The sequence below is a fragment of the Callithrix jacchus genome, chromosome 22, assembly GCF_049354715.1.
Source record: "Callithrix jacchus isolate 240 chromosome 22, calJac240_pri, whole genome shotgun sequence".
In the NCBI taxonomy this organism is placed as follows: domain Eukaryota; kingdom Metazoa; phylum Chordata; class Mammalia; order Primates; family Cebidae; genus Callithrix; species Callithrix jacchus.
The window spans coordinates 18,596,645-18,616,217 of record NC_133523.1 but is presented as its reverse complement, the minus strand read 5'-3'; the positions used below and the strand labels follow the sequence as shown (position 1 = coordinate 18,616,217).

The window sequence follows — 19,573 nt, the reverse complement described above, 5'->3', positions numbered from 1 at the left end:
CGATCTCTTGACCTCGTGATCCACCCACCTCGGCCTCCCAAAGTGCTGGGATTACAGGTTTGAGGCACCGCGCCCGGCCTAATTTTGAATTTTCTAGTAGCCAAACTTTAAAAAGAAACAAGTGGTCAGGCGCAGTGGCTCAGGCCTGTAATCCCAGCATTTTGGGAGGCCAAGGCTTAGAGATCACAAGGTCAGGAGTTTGAGACCAGCCTGATTAACCTGGTAAAACCCCATCTCTACTAAGAATATAAAAATTAGCCGGACGTGGTAGGGTGCGCGTGTAATCCCAGTTACTTAGGAGGCTGAGGCAAGAGATTGATTCTCTTGAACCTGGGAGGCGGAGGTTGCAATGAGCCGAGATCACACCACTGCACTCCAGCCTAGAAAGTGCAAGGTTACTTCTCAAAAAATAAAAATAAAAAAAGATTGTAAAACATGTATGTAGTAGGCCGGGCCCGGTGGCTCAAGCCTGTAATCCCAGCACTTTGGGAGGCTGAGGCAGGTGGATCACGAGGTCAAGAGATCGAGACCATCCTGGTCAACATGGTGAAACCCCGTCTCTACTCAAAATACAAAAAATTAGCTGGGCATGGTGGCGTGTGCCTGTAATCCCAGCTACTTGGGAGGCTGAGGCAGGAGAATTGCCTGAACCCAGGAGGCGGAGGTTGCAGTGAGCCGAGATCGCGCTATTGCACTCCAGCCTGGGTAACAAGAGCGAAACTCCATCTCAAAACAAACAAACAAACAAAAAACCATGTGTGTTAATCTAGAGTGGTCAAAAATGACAAATTTGGTTGATTTATTTATAAAGTTTTTTTTTTGTGTGTTAGGTCTCTAAGTCCAGGCCTGTCCACTTCAGCCTTGGTGACCCACACATACACCTCTGGAAAGTCCCCAGGAGCCAGAAAGTCTGAAGTAACCACGACTAACCAGGTGGCCACAGCAAGAAGTAAAACAACTTGTTCCTGCTTCAACTAATGGCTCTGGAAACCTGTACCCATTGTTCCTGTTCAGCCTTGCAAAAATTTCCCCAGGACATTGTTTCTGATGACCCCCCACCCCTGTAACTATGTAATCTACAGCACCCCGACTCTGACTGCAGCCAATACTCCCTACCCTTATGATCATGCCTAATTGGAATAAATGACCCTACCTTGTGATCATGCATCCCATGATGCCCTAAGATAGATTACTGACCGACCCCCACCCTTGATGTGCATCCGTGACATCCTCGATTTCCCCAATATAGATTACCACCTTTAGCTGACCATTACTCTAACCTATATAACCAATCCCCTCTGCTACCCACTTTGCCTAAGTCCTTTCTTGGACTTGGCCCGCTTGCACCCAAGCATGAAATAAATGCCCCTGTTGCCCACACAAAGCCTGTCTGGTGGTCTCTTTACATGAGTGACATGCGTGACAGTTTATTTGTTTTGAGACAAAGTTTTACACTTGTTACCCAGGATAGAGTGCAATGGTGTAACCTTGGATCACAACAACCTTCTCCTCTTGGGTTCAAGCGATTCTCCTGCCTTAGTCTCCTGAGTAGCTGGGATTACTGGCGCCTACCACCATGTCTGGCTAATTTTTTTTGTATTTTTAGTAGAGATGGGCTTTCACCATGTTGGCCGGGTTGGTCTCGAACTCCTGACCTCAGGTGATCCAGCTGCCTCAGACTCACCTCCCAAAGTAATGGGATTACTTACAGGCTTATTTATAAAGTTTTATTAGAATTAGCTTTGTATAGATAATACACTAATACAAAAGTAATAGTTGATTTTCTCTGAAACAAAAATTTTATGTATTATAAAAAATACAAAAATTAACCAGGTATAGTTGTGCATGCCTGTAATCTCAGCTACTCTGGAGGCTGAGGCAGGAGAATAGTTTGAACTCAGGAGGCTAAGGTTGTACTGACCCAAGATCATGCCAATGCACTCCAGCCTGGGCGACAGAGTAAGACTCCATCTTGAAAAAAAAAAGCGTCATGATACCCAGGTAGTTTTATTTTCTTTTTTTTGAAACAGGGTTTTGCCATGTTGTCCAGTCTGGTCTCAAACCCCTGAATTAAAGTGTTCAGCCCCTCTTGACTTCCCAAAGTGTCCTGAGATTAAATTTTTTTAATTAAGCAATTGTCCTCTGTTGTCTTGGCCAGAATGTAATGTCATAATCATTGCTCAGGCCACACTCAAAATTTCTTAGCTGTCAGCCTCCTTTGTAACTGCGACTACAGGTACACACCACCACAGTGGCTAGTTTTAGATTCTTTTTTGTAGAGATGGTGTCCCATTATGTTGCCCAGGCAGGTCTCAAACTCCTGTCCTCAAGTGATTCTCCCACCTTTGCCTCCCAAATGTTTGGTAGAAAGTCCCGCCATCTTTCCCCCAGGTTTCTTGCCCCCACCCTCCCCCCAGGCTTCCTGCTGCCCTGAGAAAAGCCCGCCAAGCCTGCTCTGTTCTGCCCAGCAACAACAAGCAGCCAATCATCGCAGCAGGAAAGCCCGCCAAGCCTCGGCCTATCCTGAACTGACACGTAACCCTCTGAGCCTCCTCAGCAGTCTGCCCAGAGACGGACAGCCTATCCTAAGCTCCCACGACACTCCACCAGCCCTGTGTCCACGCCCCGTCCACCCCCCTATAAAACCCTCCTACCCCAGCTGCGCAGTCGCAGCCAGCCCCGATCTCCTTCCTTTTCTGGCCTGCCCGCTGGTCCCAATAAACCTGAACTCTGCTTCCAACTCTCGAGCTGTTATTTGGGGTCGGGTACCGGGCAGGGGTCTACAAGGGGGTCGCACACCAAAAACACCTGAATTACAGGCATGAGCCACAGTACCTGGCCTCTATATGATGTTTAACGATTTTTATCCTGTTTTCCTATATTGTAACATGTTCCAAATTAAAAAGTGCTTTTATGGCAGATGTGGCAGATTCACCAAATACGGAAGGCACAGTTACATATAAATTTTGGGTTAAACAGCAAATAACTTTTTAGTATAGCTATGCAATATTTACATATTGGTGTATGTGTAAACAATTACTGAAATATATTTATACAAATGACAATTTACAATTTACCTGAAAATCAAATTGAACCAGGTTTATTATAGGTTCTTTTCTTTTGTTTTTTAGATGTCTTTTTTGAGATGCCAGAGTATTGCTCTGTCTCAGGCAGTGGCACGATCTTCGCTCACTGCAACCTCGGTTTCCTGGGTTCAAACAATTCTCTTGCCTCCGCCTGAGTAGCTGGGAATACAGACTCGAGCCACCAGGCCTGGCTAATTTTTTGTATTTCTAGGAGAGACGGGGTTTCACTTTGTTAGCCAGGATGGTCTTGATCTCATGACCTCGTGATCCACTTGCATTGGCCTCCCAGTGTGCTGGAATTATAGGTGTGAGCTACTGCGCCCTGCAGAATGGACTATTTTAAAAGAAGCAGCATTAGCTATATTTGTGTTTTTGTGCTTTGTATTAGCTTTTTTTTTTTTTTTTTTTTTTTCTTGAGATGGAGTCTTGGGGGCAGGGACTCAAAAAAAAAGAGACAGAGTCTTATTCTGTTTCCCAGGCTGGACTGCAATGACATGATTTCAGCTCACTGTTACTTCCACCCCCTGAGTTCAAGTGATTCTCCTGCCTCAGCCTCCTGAGTAGCTGGGATTACAGGCATGCACCACCATGCGAAGCTAATTTTTGTAATTTTAGTAGAGACAGTTTCACCATGTTGGCCATGCTGGTCTGCCATTTCTCACCTTAGGTGATCCACTCACCTCTGCCTTCCAAAGTGCTGGTACCCCCAAATCACCAAGACAATAAAAAAGTCAACCTGGCAACTGTTAGGTAAGCCTGTCTCCCATTTTATTTCTAAATAAGATAGCTGCAAATATAAAAAACTACATAATGCCAGGTGCGGTGGCTCACACCTGTAATTCCAGCACGTCGTGAGGCCGAAGTGGGCGGATCACCTGAGGTCAGGAGTTCGAGACCAGCCTGGCCAACATGGTGAAACCCTCTCTAAAAAAAAAATTTTTAATAATAAATAAATAAAATGAAAATGGAATGTTTATACACTGCTAGTGGGAGTGTAAATTAGTTCAACCACTGTGAAAAGCAGTGTGACGATTCCTCACGGAACTGAAACAGAATTACTATTTGACCCAGCAGACTTCAAACTGGGTATATACCCAATGAAATATAAATTATTCTACCATAAAGGCACATGCACATGCATGTTTATTACAGCACTGTTTGCAATAATAAAGATATCGGCTGGGCATGGTGGCTCCCACCTGCAATCTCAGCACTTTTGGAGGTCGAGGTGGGGACATCACGAGGTCAAGAAATTGAACCATCCTCGCCAACATGGTGAAATCCCATCTCTACTAAAAATACAAAACTTAGCCGGCAGGCCTGTAGTCCCAGCTACTCGGGAGGCTGAGGCAGGAGAATTGCTTGAACCCAGGAGGCGGAGGCTGCGGTGAGCCGAGATCGCGCCATTGCACGCCAGCCTGGGTAACAAGAGCGAAACTCCGTCTCAAAAAAAAAAAAAAAAAAGACTGTTGTTGCCTTGCCTTCCCCGACCCCTCTCCCTCCCTCCTCTCCCTTCCCCCCACTTGCTGCCACACTCCTTAGGAACTGGGTGACCTAGAACGAGGTTCACATCCCATCTTTTAAAAAGCAAAACTTAGTCTCTATTTTGTTTTTGTTTCATTGCTTTTAGCTTTAAAGAGTAACAGCTGCGAGCCGGGCTCGCTCTTGCTAATTAGACTTCAGATCCCCCTCCGGCCTCAGTGCTCATTCCGGGGAAGACACCTGCTGAGATGTCTTTTCCCCCTCCCCCAACCAAACCACTCTAGTCCTGCCTGTGCTTTCCCGGTTTGATGCAGGCATGCTTTTTCTCTATGTATTTTTTCGTTCGACAACAAACAGCATCAGCTGGGGTTCCCGAAGGTCAGAAAATGGCTATGGATTAATCTATTAGAATAGTTGCCGAGAGAAACAAAAACGACGTAAAATAACAGGGAACCTATAAATAAAGAAGCCATTAACTGTCTACTTGGAGTTGTTAAACGACTTAACATATGAAAAAATCGGAAATGAGGCTCTGGGAAAGGAGCCGGGATTGGCGGCGGCCTGGGTGTAAACAAATCCTCCAAGATTTAGCTTCGGAGGAAGCCGTCGGCAGAGCGGGTGGAGGAGGCGAGGAGGTGTGGCCAGTGCACGCGGAGTGCAATCCAAGTCAGTGATGGCCGCCTAGTTGGGAGCAGCAAGAGCCTGCCCGTTGTGGCAGGCACATGGAACCCAATCCCTATTTGTCCGCTGCAGCTGGGAGGGGAGCGCCGGACTCACCAGAGGAAGGAGCACTAGGGTAAAGGTCCGAGAGGAAATAATTGGTGAAATACTTGCAGAAGATGCTGGGATGCAGATTTAATTCCAGATGAACAGTGGTGCTTCTGATTCCCTTAGTCTGTTTCCCACCCACGATCTCCTCTCTCCAAAAGTAACTCAGTAAAATAAAAATTTAAAAATAAATAAAAATAAGATTAAGTTATTTGCAGCAACATAGATGATGCTGGAGACCATTATTCTTAAAAGCTAAAGCGGGCCGGGCGCGGGGTCTCACGCCTCTAATCCCAGCACTTTGGGAGGCCCAGGCGGGTGGATCACGAGGTCAAGAGATCGAGACCATCCTGGTCAATATGGTGAAACCCCGTCTCTACTAAAAATACAAAAAATTAGCTGGGCATGGTGGTGCGTGCCTGTAATCCCAGCTACTCGGGAGGCTGAGGCAGGAGAATTGCCTGAACCCAGGAGGCAGAGATTGCGGTTAGCCGAGCCTGCGCCATTGCACTCCAGTCTTGGTAACAAGAGCAAAATTCCGTCTCAAAAAAAAAAAAAAAAAAAAAATCACTTTACTAATATACTGCATGTATTGTAGGTCGTATCCTAGAAAGAGATGCAATTAGATTAAAAAGCATAGGTAAGAATTCTATTTTTTTCTTCCCATAAGGTATCCAGATCACACACTTTAATTCACGCCACACACTCTCTAATTACTACTGCATACTATATAAAAGTGTATCTGCTAATTATCGAATTTTTTTTTCTCTAATGAAGCTTTTCAGGTAATAGATGCTGAGTCTGGAGAAAAGAACAATGGTTCCCATAAACAGGGTTGAAAACAAAATATAATACACTTGGTTCAATTTGAATTTCAGATAAATTATAAATTGTTATTTGTATAAGTATATTCCAATAATTACACATATGATACACAAATATGCAAATATCGCATAGCCGTACTAAAAAGTTTTTGTTTATTCCAAATTTAAATGTAACTGGTTTTTTTGTTTTTTTTTTGTATTTTTATTTGGTGAATCAGCCAAACCCACCACAAAAAAAACATTGTATAATTTGGAGCAACATGTTACAAACATGGAAAAATGCAATAAAAAATAAAACAAAATAAAAAATGATAGAGCACTTAATCTGTAGGCTGCTTTAAGCAGCATAGACATTTTAATTATATTCATTCTTCAAATCCAGGAGCATAGAATGTTCTTTGTTTTTATTTTTTATTTTTTTGAGACGGAGTTTCGCTCTTGTTACCCAGGCTGGAGTGCAATGGCGCAATCTTGGCTCACCGCAACCTCCGCGTCCTGGGGTCAGGCAATTCTCCTGCCTCAGCCTCCTGAGTAGCTGGAATTATAGGCACGCGACACCATGCCCAGCCAATTTTTTGTGTTTTTAGTAGAGACGGGTTTTCACCATGTTGACCAGGATGGTCTTGATCTGTTGACCTTGTGATCCACCCGCCTCGGCCTCCCAAAGTGCTGGGATTACAGGCTTGAGCCACTGCGCCGGGCCTTTTTTTTAAATACCAGACTGAAGTATGTTGTATCTTTTAGAGGTTTTATGTAATCCCCAAGGTAGCACAAAGAATATATTTGTGTAGATACACAAAAACAAAATAAGAAAGAAGTAAAAGTATATCAACATAGAAATAAAAAATACACAAGTTGGGGAAGAGGGGAGGGGAGGGGAGCTGGGGAGGGATAGCCTGGGGAGAAATGCCAAATGTGGGTGAAGGGGAGGAAGGCAGCAAAACACACTGCCATGTGTGTATACCTATGCAAATGTCTTGCATGTTCTGCACATGTACCCCAAAACCTAAAATGCAATTAAAAAAAAAAAAAGAAATATACAAAAGCAATTTATATCAGAAAAAAAAATACACAAGTTAAGAGAGAAAATGAGAGACAAAGATGCAAGAATCAAGTAAAACAATTAAGTCTTTCTGTTTCAGAGTTTACATATCTCGGCTCAAAGCAACTTCTGCCTCCCAGGTTCAAGGGATTCTTCTGCCTCAGCCTTCTGAGTAGCTGGGACTACAGGCGTGCACCACCATGCCCAGCTAATTTTTGTATTTTGAGCAAAAACAGGGTTTCACCATGCTGGCCAGGATGTTCTCAATCTTTTAACCTCATGATCCATCCACCTCAGCCTCCTATAGTGTTGGGATTATAGGCATGAGTCACTGTGCCCGGCCAAAAAAAGAAGTCTTAACATATTTTTTAAAACTGAAAATTTACATGAATTACATTCCATGATTAAAATGAAATGAGTGTAAAATAATAGACAAAAACTGAAAAATTTACAACTTTATAGAAATTAAACACACTCCAACATGCTCCTGTTCAAAGGTTGACATAATTAATATTTTGAAGACGTCCATACTGCTCAATGTAATCTAGAAATTTAATGCAATTTTTTGTGAGAATTTCTCATTGCATTTTGGATGAAATAGAAACAGCAACCCCCTAAGTATAGGAAATCCCCAAAGACGATAAAGTACCCAAAGTCTTCTAGAAAAAAAAAAGGAAGCTTGTTAAAGTCAGTACAGTCCCTGATTTCAAAATAAATTACAAAGTTACAGAATAAAAACAAATTGGTATAGGTATAATGGTCAAAAAAATAGAATGCGAGTCATATATAAACTTTCACATATATGGTCATATGAAGAGTTCGTGGCATACCCATCATTACTGCAGCATTGTTACTGAAAGCAACAATGTGATTTTCTGTCACCAAATTATTCAGTAGATATAATTTAAAATATAAAAATAGTGGAATATCACCCAGGACTTAAAAAGCCAAAAATATTCTAACCACCATAAAGCTAAAGCTTGAAGACATTACACAAAACAAAATGACCAGCCACAAAAAGAGACTGTACGAGGTATGTGAGGCAGTTACACTCTTAGAAAAAGAAAGCAGAGTGGTGTTTGCAAAGTGCCAGAGAATCGGAAGAATTAGTTCCTGTTGAATGTATACTGAGATTGAGCTTCGCAAGATAAAAACATTCTAGGGATATGTGGCACAACACTTTCATACAGTTAATATGTCTCAACAGCTTATTTTATTTTTTCAGAGACAGAGTCTTGCTCTGTTACCCAGGCTGAGTACAGTGGTATGATCTTGGCTCACTGCACCCTCCACCTCCCAGGTTCAAGCGATTCTCCTGCCTCGGCCTCCTGAGTAGCTGGGACTACAGGTGACCATCACAATGCCTGGCTAATTTTTGTATTTTTAGGAGAGACGGGTTTTCACCATGTTAGCTAGGCTGGTCCCAAACTCCTGGCTTCAGGCAATCCGCCCACCTCAGCCTCCCAAAGTGCTGGATTACAGGCATGAGCCACCGCACCCAGCCCAAACAGCATTATTTTAAAAGGGTTGGCAATAAATTTTGTTTTGTGGTTCTGACAAGAAACAATAAACAGTAATACTTGAAAAAAGATGCAAAGTTATGATAGTTTTTATATAATCTTCAAACCCACAAGCATTTCTCCTACACAAAAATATAGATTCACAATAGATACTGAAATTAGGAGAATTTTTTTTTTTTTTTGAGACAGAGTTTCACTCTTGTTATCCAGGCTGGAGTGCAATGGCGTGATCTTGGCTCACTGCAACCTCCGCCTCCTGGGTTCAAGCAATTCTCCTGCCTCAGCCTCCTGAGTAGCTGGGACTACAGACGTGCACCACCATACCCAGCTAATTTTTGTATTTTTAGTAGAGACAGGGTTTCACCATGTTGACCAGGATGGTCTCGATCTCTTGACCTCGTGATCCACCCGCCTCGGCCTCCCAAAGTGCTGGGATTACAGGCTTGAGCCACCGCGCCCGGCCTGAGGAGAATTTTTATGACTGCTCACCTAGAGTAGACTGAACAACCATTCACAACAAACCTACACAACAAATATACAAGTCATAAAAAACACAGAGATAATATTTATACAGGCAAAAAAACACGGAAATAATGATATTGGCAATAGACATATGGCTGATCTATATTTGATTTTGCTCCAAACTGTCTTAAATTGTACAGAGTTAAACACTGTCGTACACAATTATAATATAAACTAAAACATTAAAACACAGTTAACTGGTATAAGCTTGCATACCCTAAAATATATGTAACACAAAAATATAAAATTGCAAAAGAAAAGAAGAATATAGAATTTCAAAATTTTTGGACAACATCAAATAGATTAATATATTCATGAAATAAAACTTAGAAGAAGAATATAGGGGAAAAGTAATACAGAGGTAAATTAAAGAAAAAGAAAGCTGAGAACTTCCCAAATTTTGATGTAACAGAAAAATTTTTACCATAATACTTAATTCAAAATCATTTTACTTTGAAAACAAAATAAAGCCGGGCACGGTGGCTCAAGCCTGTGATCCCAGCACTTATGGAGGCTGAGGCGGATGGATCACGAGGTCAAGAGATCGAGACCATCCTGGTCAACAAGGTGAAACCCCGTCTCTAGTAAAAATACCAAAAAATTAGCTGGGCATGGTGGTGCGCGCCTGTAGTCTCAGCTACTCAGGAGGCTGAGGCAGGAGAACTGCTTGAACGCAGAAGGCGGAGGTTGCAGTGAGCCGAGATCGAGCCATTGCACTCCAGTCTGGGTAACAACAGCGAAACTCCGTCTCAAAAATAAATAAATAAAAATAAATGAAAACAAAATAAAAATAAAGAATTTCCTAAATCAAATTTCAGGTGTTCATTACAACAAGCACAGTCCTACAAGAAATGTTATGTGGTAGCCCGACACAGTGGCTCATGCCTGTAATTCTACAGCTTTAAGAAGCCAAGGCGGTCAGATCACTTCAGACCAGGAATTCAAGAACAGCCTGAGAAACAAAGACTCTGCATATAAACAAAGAGAAATGCTAATATGAGTCTATTATGTTGAAAACATAATGATGCTAGATGGCATCATGAAATGATATATAAATATAAAGCTCTCTAGTAAATATAAACATACAGACACATATAGAACTTTTTCCTGTCATAATAAAAATGGTGCATAAAACCACTGAAGTTCTCAGGCTGGGAGCAGTGGCTGTCACCTGCAATCCCAGCACTTTGGGAGGCTGAGGCGGATGGATCACCTGAGGTCGGGAGTTTGAGATCAGCCTGACCAACATGGATAAACCCTGTCTCTACTAAAAGTACAAAATTAGCCATGTGTGGTGGTGCGTGCCTGTAATCTGAGCTATTTGGGAGGCTGAGGCAGGAAAATCACTTGAACCCAGAGGCGGAGGTTGTGGTGAGCTGAGATTGCGCCACCAGGCCTGCCTTGCAAGAGCTCCTGAAAGAAGCACTAAACATGGAAAGAGAAAAAAATTACTAGCTATTGAAAAATACACTGAAGTACAAAGACCAGTAACACTATGAAAGCACTATATCAACAAGTCTTCCAAATAACCAGGTAGCACCATGAAAACAGGATCAAATTCACACATAGCAATATTAACCTTAAACTTTTTTTTGGAGATGGAGCCTTTCCGTGTCACCCAGGATGGGTTGCAGTGACACAATCTTGGCTAACTGCAACATCTGCTTCCTAGGTTCAAGCAATTCTTCTGCCTCAGTCTCCAGAAAAACTGAGATTACAGAGGTGCACCACGACAACAGGCTAATTTTTGTATTTTTAGTAGAGGCAGGGTTTCACCAAGTTGGCCAGGCTGGTCTTGAACTCCTGACCTCAGTGATCCACCTGCTTTGGCCTCCCAAAAGAGCTGGGATTACAGGCATGAGCCACTGTGCCTGGCCTAACCTTAAATGCCACCATTAAAAGACAGAGTGTCAAGCTGGTTAAAGAGTCAAGACCCATTGGTGTGTCATATTCCAGAAACCCATGTCGCATGCAAAGACACACACACAAGTTTAAAATAAAGGAATGGAGGAAAATTCACCAGCAAATAAAATAAGAAAAAAGCAGGGGTTACAACTGTAGTTTCTGACAAAACAGACTTTAAACCAACAAAGATCAAAACAGAAAAAGAAGGGCACTTTTTTTTTTTGAGACGGAGTTTCACTCTTGTTACCCAGGCTGGAGTGCAATGGTGCGATCTCGGCTCACCGCAACCTCCGCCTCCTGGGTTCAGGCAATTCTCCTGCCTCAGTCTCCTGAGTAGCTGGGATTACAGGCACGCGCCACCATGCCCAGCTAATTTTTTGTATTTTGAGTAGAGACGGGGTTTCACCATGTTGAACAGGATGGTCTCGATCTCTTGACCTCATTATACACCCGCCCGGGCCTCCCAAAGTGCTGGGATTACAGGCTTGAGCCACTGTGCCCGGCCAAGAAGGGCATTATACATTGTTAAAGGGATCAATTCAAGGAGCATCCAGATTTATTAAACACATACTTAGAGACCAAAGAGAGACTTAAACATGGCCGGGCATGGTGGCTCATGCCATTAATCCAAGCCAAGGAGGCCAAGGAGGGCGGATCACCTGAGGTCGGGAGTTCAAGACCAACCTGACCAACATGGTGAAACCCCATCTTAAAAAAAAGAAAAAGAAAAAGAAACAAAACAGAGAGAGATACTTAAACTTCACACAATAGTGGGAGACTTTAACACCCTATTGCCAATATTAAACAAATAATTGAGACAGAAAAGTAACAAAGATATTCAGGACTTGAACTCAGCTTTGGGTCAAATGGACCTAATAGATATCTACAGAACTCTCCAGCCAAAAACAACACAATACACATTCTCCTAAGTGCCACATGGCACTTACTTTAAAATTAATCACATAATTGGAAGCAAAACACTCCTCAGCAAATGCAAAAGAATAGAAATTATAACAGTCTCTCAGATCACAGTGTAAATTGGAACTCAAGAGTAAAAAACTCAAAACCACAACAGTGACGTGGAAATTAAACAATCTGCTCTTGAATGACTTCTGTGTAAATAATAATATTAAATTAGAAACCAAGAAATTCTTTGAAACCAATGAGAACAAAGAGACTATGTACTAGAATCTCTAGAATGCAGTTAAAGCAGTTTTAAGGGGAAAATTCACAGCACTAAACAGCCACATCAGAAACATGGAAAGATCTCAAACTGACACCGTAACATTACAACTAAAAGAACGAGAGAACCAAGAGCAAACAAACCCAAAGCTAACAGAAGACAAGAAATAACCAGGATCAGAGTGAAATTGAAAAGAGACAGAAACACAAAAAAACCTGCTAGTGCAGAGAAGGCTAAAAAAAATGGAGTTTAATGCAAAGAAAAATAAAGTTTAAAAAAAAAGAAGAAACACACAAAAAAACTTAAAAAAAAAAAAGCAATGAATCCAGGAGCTGTTTTTTTTTGAAAACATTAATAAAATGGATAGAACACTAGCAAGAGTAATAGAGAACAAAAGAGACAATGAAACAGACACAATACAAAAAGACAGAGGATATCACCACTGACCCCATGAAAATACAAACCATCAGAAAATACTATAAACACCTCTTTGCGCATGAACTGAAAAATCTAGAAGAAATGGATAAATTACTAGACACGTACACCATCCCAAGACTGAACCAGGAAAAATTTGCATCCCTGAATAGACCAATAACAAGTTCTGAAGTTGAGGCAATAATAAATAGCCTACAAACTAAAAATGCCCAGGGGCAGATGGATTTACAGCTGAATTCTACCAGAGGCACAAAGAGGAGGTGGTGCCATTTCTTCTGAAACTATTCCAACTGATAGAAAAAGAGGGACTCCACCCTAACTCATTTTATAAGACCAGCGTCATTTTGATATCAAGGTCTGACAGAGATACAACAACAACAACAACACTTCAAGCCAATATCCCTGATAAGCACTGATACAAAAATTCTCAATAAAATGCTGGCAAACCAAATCCAGCACCACATCAAAAAGCTTACCCACTGCGATCAAGTCAGCTTCATCCCTGGGATGCAAGGATAGTTCAACATACACAAATCAATAAATGCAATTCATCACATAAACAGAACTAAAAACAAAAACCACAACTATATCCATAGATACAGAAAAGGTCTTTGACCAAATTCAACACATCTTCATGTTAAAAATGCTCAATAGGCTGGGCGTGGTGATTCACGCCTGTAATCCAAGCACTTTGGAGGCCAAGGCAGGCAGATCACCTGAGGTTGGGAGTTCAAGACCAGCCTGACCAACATGGTGAAACCCTGTCTTAAAAATAAATAAATAAATAAAAATGCTCAATAAACTAGGTATTTAGGGCTGGGCGCAGTGGCTCACGCCTATAATCCCAGCACTTTGGGAGGCCGAGGTGGGTGGATCACAAGGTCAAGAGATCGAGACCATCCTGGTCAACATGGTGAAACCCCATCTCTACTAAAAATACAAAAATTAGCTGGACATGGTGGCACATGCCTGTGGTCCCAGCTACTCGGGAGGCTGAGGCGGGAGCATTGCTTGAACCCATGAGGCGGAGGTTGAGGTGAGCCAAGATGGCGCCATTGCACTCCAGCCTGGGTAACAAGAGGGAAACTCCGTCTCAAAAAAAATAAATATAAATAAAAAATAAACTAGGTATTCATGGAACATATCTGAAAATATTGAGTCATTTATGACAAACTTACAGCCAATATCATACTGAAAGGGCAAAAGCTGGAAGCATTCCCCTTGAAAATTGGCACAAGACAAGAATGCCCTCTCTCAGCACTCTTAGTCAACATAGTATTGGAAGTTCTGGCCAAGAAAATCAGGCAAGAGAAGGAAATAAGGGGGATTCAAATAGGAAGTCAAACTCTCTCTGTTTGCACATGACATGATCTTACATCTAGAAAGCCCAATTGTCTTGGCCCAAAAGGTTCTTCAGCTGATAAGTAGCTTCAGCAAAGTCTCAGGATACAAAATCAACGTGCAAAAATTACAAACATTTCAATATATTAACAATAAACAAGCAGAGAGCCACATCATGAATGAACTTCCACCCGCAATTGCTACAAAGAGAATAAAATACCTAGGAATACAGCTCACAAGGGAAATAAAGGACCTCTTCAAGGAGAACACAAACCACTGCTCAAGAAAATCAGAGGACACAAAGAATGGAAAAACATTCCATGCTCATGGATAGAAAGAATCAATATTGTAAAAATGGCCATACTGCCAACAGTTATTCAATGCTTATCCCACTAAACTGCTACTGACATCTTTCACAGAATTAGAAAAGACTATTTTAAAATTCATGTGAAACCCAAAAGACTCCATGTAGCCAAGGCAATCCTAAGCAAAAAGAACAAGCTGGAGGCATCATACTCTCTGACTTCAAACTACACTACAAGATTCTAGTAACCAAAACAGTCTGGTACTAGTAAAAACATACACATAGACCAGTGAAAAAGAATGCAGAACTCAGAAACAAGACTGCCTGTCTACAACCATCTGATGTTTGAAAAACCCGACAAAAACAAGCAATGAGGAACAAACTCCCCATTTAACGAATGGTGATGAGAGAACTGGTTAGCCATATGCAGAAAACTGAAAAGGGAACCCTTCCTTACACTTGTATAAAAATTAACTCAAGAAGGATTAAAGACTTAAATGTGAAACCCAAAACTATAAGAACCCTAGAAGAAAATCTAGGCAATATCATTCAGGACATAGGCATGAACAAAGATTTTATCATGAAAACGTCAAGATCAATTGCAACAAAAGGAAAACTTGACAAATAGAATCTAATTAAACTAAAAACCTTCTGCAAAACAACAACAACAACAAAAAGCTATCAACGGAGTAAAAAGACAACCTACAGAATGGGAGAACAGTTTTGCAACCTATTCATCCGACATCTAAAGGGAACTTAAGCAAATTTACAAGAATAAAACAAACAACCCCATTAAAAACTGGCAATGAAAATGAACAGATACTTTTCAAAAAAAGACATTTATGTGGCCAACAAACAAAGCTCAACATCAGTGATCTCTAGAGAAATGCAAATCAAAACCAGTACTGGATACAATCTTATGCCACTGAGAATAGTGATTATTAAAAGGTCAAGAAATAATAGATACTGGTGAGGCTGTGGATAAACAGAAATACTTTTACACTGTTGGTGGGAATGTACATTAGTTGAATCATTATGGAAGACAGTATGGCAGTATTCCTAAAAGACCTAGAACCAGAAATACCATCTGACCCAGAAATCCCATTACTGGGTATATACCCAAAGGAATATAAATTATTCTATTATAAAGATACGTGGATGTGTATGTTCATTGCAGCACTATTTACAATAGCAAAGACATGGAATCAATCCACATGTCCATCAATGGCAGACTGGATAAAGAAAATGTGGTACATATACACTACAGAACACTACGCAACCATAAAAAAGAATAAAATCAGCCAGTTGTGGTGGCTCACGCCTGTAATCCCAGCACTTTCGGAGGCTGAGGCGGGACGATCATGAGGTCAAGAGATCAATACTATCCTAGTCAATATGGTGAAACCCTGTCTCTACTAAAAATATAAAAATTAGCTGGGCGTGGTGGCTCATGCCCATAGTCCCAGCTGCTCAGGAGGCTGAGGCAGGAGAATCGCTTGAGCCCCAGCGGCAGAGGTTGCAGTGAGCCAAGATTGTGCCACTGCACTCCAGCCTGGAAACTCCATATCAAAGAAAAAAAAAGAATAAGGATCATGTACTTTGCGAAGGCATGGATGGAGCTGAAAGCCATTATCCTCAGCAAACTAATGCAGAAACACAAATCGAAACACCACATATTTTCACTCATACGTGGGAGCTGAACAATAAGAACGCATGGACACATAAAAGGGAACAACACACACCGGGACCTGTCATACTGGGGAACAGAGAGCATCAAGATAAACAGCTAATGCACACAGGGCTAAATACCTAAGTGATGAGTTGATAGGTACAGTAAATCACTATGGGACATGTTTACCTATGTAACAAATTTGTAAATTCTGCACACCTATCCCAGAACACACAAAAAAGTAAACCCAATAACAATGAAACTGGTAATAGTAACGTTATTTCTTTAAGCAATCTTTTTTTTTTTTCCTGAGACGGAGTTTTGCTCTTTTTAGCCAGTTGCTGGAGTGCAATGGCGCGATCTCAGCTCACCGCAATCTCCGTCTCCTGGGTTCAAGCAATTGTCCTGCCTCAGCCTCCCCAGTAGCTGGGACTACAGGCATGTACCACCATACCCAGCTAATTTTTGTATTTTTTTTTTTTTTTTTTTACTAGAGACAGGGTTTCAACATGTTGACCAGGATGGTCTCGATCTCTTGACCTTGTGATCCACCCATCTCTGCCTCCTAAAGTGTTGGAATTATAGGCATGAGCCACCGCGCCTGGCTAAGCAATCATAGTAAACATAAATTAATTAAACTACTTAATTAAAAAAATGTAATCCAAGGACTTGTGTGTGTGTGTGTGTGTGTGTGTGTGTGAGACGGAGTTTCGCTCTTGTTACCCAGGCTGGAGTGCAATGGTGTGATCTCGGCTCACCGCAACCTCCGCCTCCTGGGTTCAGGCAATTCTCCTGCCTCAGCCTCCTCAGTAGCTGGGACTACAGGCACGCACCACCATGCCCAGCTAATTTTTTTGTATTTTTAGTAGAGACGGGGTTTCACCATGTTTACCAGGATGGTCTCGATCTCTTGACCTCGTGATCCACCCGCCTCAGCCTCCCAAAGTGCTGGGATTACAGGCGTGAGCCACCGCGCCCAGCAATCCCTGGACTTTGTTAGGCCCATGGGGGCTGATCACTTTAACTCAATAATTTGAGACCAGACTGGACAACATGGCCAAACTCTGTCCCTGCAAAACAAACCAAACAAAAACAATGAGCTAGGCATGATGGCACATATTTGCAGCCCAGCTACTTGAGAAGCTGAAATGAGATCATCCGAGTTTGGGAGGTTGAAGTTGCAGTGAGCTGTAATCACGCCACTGCAAACCAGCTTGGTTGACTTAGTGAGACTTTATCTCAAAAATATATACATTTATAAAAAGAAGAAGGAATAAGATGCCTAAGTAGTTTAAGTAAAAAAGCATACAATATGCTGCATATAACAGACTCATTTTAGCATTGAGTCAAATAGGCTGAAAGTAACAGCATGAAAAGAATCTATATTCCGGGGCAGGCGCGGTGGCTCACGCCTGTAATCCCAGCACTTTGGGAGGCCAAGGCAGACGGATCACGAGGTAAAGAGATCGAGACCATCCTGGCCAACATGGTGAAACCCTGTCTCTACCAAAAATACAAAAAATAGCCTGGCATGGTGGTACGTGCCTGTGGTCCCAGCTACTCGGGAGGCTGAGGCGGAAAAATCTCTTGAACCCAGGAGGCAGAGGTTGCAGTGAGCTGAGATTGTGCCACTGCACTCCAGCCGGCGACAGAGCAAGTCTCCATCTCAAAAAAAAAACAAACCAAAAGAAAAACAAAAACAAAGAAAGAGGGAAAGAAGGAAAGAGGGATGAGGCAGGAATCAGGGGCAGGAGAGGGGCAACTGAGGTATAAGAAACAGAGCTGGGGGCCAGGAGGTGGGGAATGGCCCTGGGGTCTCACAACTCACGGTGGCCAGCATTGTTGACAACACAATCCAGGCGGCCAAATCGGCAGATGGTCTCAGAAACCAGAGTCTGAGGAGAAAGGAAATGTTCTTTGATTTTTTCATTTTCTTGTTTTCTGTTTTTTTTTCCTCGTTGCTCAGGCTGGAGTGCAGTGGTGCGATCTTGGCTCACTGCAACCTCTGCCTCCAAGGTTCAAGTGATTCTCCTGCATCAGCCTCCTGAGTAGCTGGGTGTGGTGTTCGCGCCAAGGGCTCGAGACAGCTAGTTGACTCGCCCCAGTTTGGCTGCTGGACCTGTCTGCATTTCCCCACCTCGAGGGCTGTCAAGTGAGACAAAGGGCCGTGAGCTGACTCACTAAAAGCAACAACAGAAGGCAAAGCAAAGGCCTGCAGTTTATGAGGACATTGTGCTGTCTGCTTCCATGTCCCCCTTCAGTCTCTGTGTAAGCAATAAACTTGCTGCAATTGAGATGCCTAAGAGGGGCAGAGACCTCTGCCCATATTTTCCCTGGAGCCAAGCCTTTGTTTTAGCTCCTGGTGAAAAACAGGTTTAACCAGCCACCTTAAGGGCGCCATTGTATCTTTGAAATGTAAAATCTTTGAAATGTAAACTACTACCACTAGCCCCCTTAAACTGCTTTCTGAGCGGATATCACAAGCCCCTGATAACTATTTTTTATGGAGTTTCTGTTTCCTTTCTGTCTACCCCTTTCTTTCTTTCTGCTGAGATAAGGTAAATGTAAACAAGAAAAAAGGTATAAAAGCTGTAACCCACAAAAATAAATTTGCTGCGTTTTGGCCATAATCTTCACGCAGCCCTCCAGACTCTACTTTTCTGTATTCTTTCTTTTCCGCGCACCGTCTCTCTCAGGTTGAACGAGACATCTACGTTGGCGGTCTCGGGGACTCCCGAAGGTCGGTCCGGGGGGCAGACGTGCCAGACCCCGACATCTGGGATTACCACAGCCAGCTAATTTTTTATATTTTTTAGTAGACGGGTTTTCACCATGTTGGCCAGGCTGGTCTCGAACTCCTGACCTCAAGTCATCTGCCCACCTCAGCCTCCCAAAATGCTGGGATTACAGGCACCACACCTTACCCAGGAAATGTCCTTTGAATGAGCAATAGATGAGGTGTCCAGCCATAAGGCAGACAGGGTTGCCAAATGCAAGGCAGGAGGGGAAAGCTGGACTCCCAGCTCAGGGGACAAGAGCTAGAGGAAGAAGGAGTACCGAGATCAGCAGACATGGCAGGCGAGTAGCAGACAGGAAGGAGATAGGGGGCTGGTCAGAGCCACAGTGCAGTCATCATTCCAAGGTCAGGGGGTGGGGGTTGACAAGGGTTCAGATAGAGTGTAGGAGACAGTTACCCAAGTGGGGCAGGAAACAGAGAGATACTGATTGAGAAAGAAAGAAATAGGGGCCGTGCGTGGTGGCCCAGCACTTTGGGAGGCTGAGGCGGGCAGATCACCTGAGGTCAGGAGTTCGAGACCAACCTGGCCAACATGGTGAAACACCGTTGCTACTAAAAATACAAAAATTAGCTGGCTGTGGCGGCTGGTGCCTGTAATCCCAGCTACTTGGGAGAATGGCTTGAACCCAGGAGGTGGAAGTTGCAGTGAACCGAGATGGCACCCCTACACTCCAGCCTGGGCAACAAAGAGCAAA

At 42.7% G+C, this 19,573-nt stretch overlaps 1 protein-coding gene across 4 annotated transcripts in view; it reads right to left on the bottom strand.

Moving 5' to 3' along the window:
- Window positions 1–2,005: 2,005 nt before the first annotated feature.
- The window catches only part of LOC100414647 (ankyrin repeat domain-containing protein 18A), a 98,616-nt gene continuing 81,048 nt past the window's right edge, over window positions 2,006–19,573 (bottom strand). For 2 of the 4 annotated variants that reach the window (XM_078361919.1, XM_078361922.1), the window contains one exon: window positions 10,989–17,976. The gene's annotated coding sequence lies outside the window, so the exon portion shown is untranslated. Of the gene's footprint in view, window positions 3,421–10,988; window positions 18,227–19,573 lie in introns of those variants that run through there. The other 2 variants (XM_078361920.1, XM_078361921.1) reach the window with 2 other exon arrangements.